This window comes from Sciurus vulgaris (assembly GCF_902686455.1).
Source record: "Sciurus vulgaris genome assembly, chromosome: 9".
NCBI lineage: Eukaryota > Metazoa > Chordata > Mammalia > Rodentia > Sciuridae > Sciurus > Sciurus vulgaris.
Genome location: NC_136469.1, coordinates 4412879 through 4416266, shown reverse-complemented (window position 1 = coordinate 4416266; position 3388 = coordinate 4412879).

Genomic DNA, 3388 nt, shown 5'->3' with positions numbered 1-3388 from the left:
ACACACACACACACACACACACACACACACAGGAGTATTACTCAGCCACGAAGAAGGATGGCAGTGCTGCATTTTCTGGTTAATGGATGGAATTGAGGAGCATCATGCTAAGTGACACAAGGTACACTTAGAAAGTCTAGGATTGAATATTTTCTCTTGCAGGCAGAAGAGAAATAAGGGGAAAAGAGTGGGTTAATGCCACAAAATAGCGGGGAGGTCAGTGGAGTAGAGAAAGGGGATTGAGGGAGTGGGGAGGGACAGGTCAAAGGAAGAACAGTGGAAAGAATCTGATCAAACTTCCCTGTGTACATATCTGAAGTGATATGTGAATTTCACCTTTATGTGTATAAAGAATGGATTATCATTACAAAATTGTAAATAGGAGAACATCAATAAAGTAAAGGGAGCAGGGAAGGAGGAGGGCAGGGAAAGGGGAATTCTGGGGACTGAACTGGAGCAAGTTCTATTTCATGCGTCTATAATTGTGTCAGAGTGAGTCCCAGTGTGTATATCTGTAATGCAGTGATAAGAATGTAGGACTGGAGGTGGGGAACTTTCCAAGTGTTTGAACACTAGAATTCATTTTGCATTTGATCAGTGTGCTTCAAATTTGTAATGATTTCATATGTATGCACATGCGTCCAGGATGCCATTGTTTATGTGATTAGTGTGTTGTGCTTCTGGGTGGTGTATTTAAATATTCTACATCAAAAGGATTTAGGAGATTGATACATACATGGCACACGTAAGTGATAAAAAGTTCAAATGTGCATCACCAATGTAGAGATGCCATTCAAGCCCCATTTTTCTCTGAAAAGGATGAATTCCGCTATCTCATTACAAGATGCCTGGAATTATTGTAGTAAGAGCTACATGACAATCTGGTATTTGAAAACATTAGAAGAGCTGGGCGTGGTGACACACACCTGTCGTCCCAGCAACTAGGGAGGCGGACACAGGAAGATCTCACGTTCAAGTCCAACCTAGGCAACTTGGAGAGACACCCTGTCTCATAAAGTAAAAAGGGCTGGAGATGCAGCTGAGGTGGGGCGCCCTGGGTTCCATCTCCAGAGCAACAGGAGAAACAAACTGGCCTTTTTGTTAGCACTGCCTTGTGCCCAGCACTGCCTCTTACGCGTAGGATGGCGTTGAATAAAGAATGCCTGACTGGAGGTTCCTCATCTAAAAATCTGTATCACAGCCCTGAGAACCATTTTAGTTTGTGCAGAGTCAGTTGCTCTCTAAGGAAATGGACATATCTATAAGGAAACACTAATGATAATAAATTAACAAGTTAAGTCTGTCAGTTGGGACACCTTGTTCTCTGGACGTGGGATGCTCAGCTGATGAACGAGGTCTCTGAAGCAATCTGCCTCTCCTCATAATCATCCCATGTGGCCAGGCAGGAAGGCAGATGAGTGTCCACTGTCATCCTCCCCTGGAAGCACTGCCGTGTCCACTAGTTCGACCTGGCCATGCCTTGGTCCACATGGTGTTGCTGTGACATGATACTCCATGCTGGACACTTTATAAAGAAGAGACTTATGAGACTCATGAATCTGGTGGCCAGAGGTCCACACAACGCAGTCCTGATCTGGCAAGGGGCCAGCAGCCGTGTCACAGGCTGACAGAGGAACAACAAGGGAACTGGCCACATGGGGAGGGTGAAGTCCTGGGGAGCTTTGGGGTAAAGTGTGCCTCAGTGTTGCAGAGAGCACGTTGACTCTGTGCAGGGAGCAGGCGAGGCTGTCTGTGCACCTCTCCATCTTCAGGGTTTAGGCATCCAGTCAACCCTGGGAGGGCCACGTGGACAGAGCTGAAAATCAAAGCTACCACCCACACTGGACCTTGAGTTCCCCTCTGCCAGATGCTGCCTTTCTCTGCACGGGACTGGCAAATGAGGCACGGGACACATCACGGAAAGACATGGATTCCCACGTGGAGGCCCTGAGGAGCAGCCAGGGTGACCAGAGCCTCAGGATTTCAACATCCAGAGCGTGGCTGAACCGAGGAGAGGAGACACTGGAGGCCAGAGGCCAAACACCATGAGCTGATGTGGACGGGCTCTGCCAGCTTGGGGAGAGGGTCAGCCAGCCACGGGCAGAGACTTGGCAGAAAGCCCTGGGAGCAGAGTGGCCCTGATTCTGTCATCAAAGGGACAGGCTCCTGCAAAATGTCAGTGAGGAAGCAGGATGAGGTCTTATGCACTGGTGTCATCCCTGAGGGGGAAAGAACTGAGGGGAGCTGCCAGGAGCCCACGCCTGCCTGAGGATGGAACAGCCTCACCACGGTAGAGACACTCAAAGGCTGGAGAGCGCGACCTCACTGGCCTCGTCCTAGGAAGTCTCTTGACCTAGGCATGGACTGCATGCTGGGGAGGGAGCACAGGCCCCGCAGAGCCCAGAGGTGAATACAACGGGGATGCCAGAACTCCTTTGAGCAAAGGGCAGCGGTGGGTCCACATCCTGCAGCCTGCAGCCACCTCTGAGCACGGCACCCAGCTGTGAATGGGAGCGTCCTACCCACACTGTTCCACCCCACTCAAGTCGCGTCAGCATCAGGTCTGGCTTGCTCAGGGGTCAGTGACGTCACACGGCTCCTCTCGACTCAGCGGTGCCCTGATGGTGTCCTGCACAGAGCAGTTACTCATGAAGTGGCCCTGGAAGCCCTCCAGGCAGGAGAGTGTCTCTCTCCACAGTCCATTGCAGATTGTGCGGTAGACGAGCTGACTTGGTCACCGTCCACCCTCCAGTCAGTTGCAGAAGCGAGGGTGTGCAGTGCACTCACTGGTGCCCTGGGTGTTGTGCTGCCCTGGGACGCTGGCAGCCGAGGGACGTGGGGTGCCTCCAAACCACCCGGAGGAGAGAAGGCTGTTGAGGGAGGGGCTTCAAAGGTAACATAGGTGAGCAAGAGGGCAGGCGGGACCCGGCCTCCGATGTCCACGGCCCCAGCCGGGGTCGCAGGCCTCCTGCTCTGAGGGGCTGAGCTCAGCCCAGCTGGCCCGACCTGTGCAGCAGGGCTTCTGCCCGCTCCCCGTAGCACCTTGCGCTCCCCCCAGGCAGTGCCAGCTGTCCTTCCAAAGGGTCCCGTGACTCCAACCTGCGTCCTGGCCAGCGTCTGGACTCCACTTGGAACACCCACCTTCCTCCTCTCTGCCTGTCCCCGAAGTGGGTGCCTCTCTGGAGCTCTGAGGGGTGGGCATCATGAGCCTGGCTGTTCCCGATGGCTTCGTGTTCCTGGCTTTGATCTGATTCCTTCTGCTTTGTTTACCAATGACTTGCCACTCATCATGTCATCTGACACCCAGGACAGTCATGAGGCCACGGTGTCCTGGCTGGGACGCCAGACCTGCCAGGCACAGTCCCTGGCCTGCATCCAGACTGCTGTG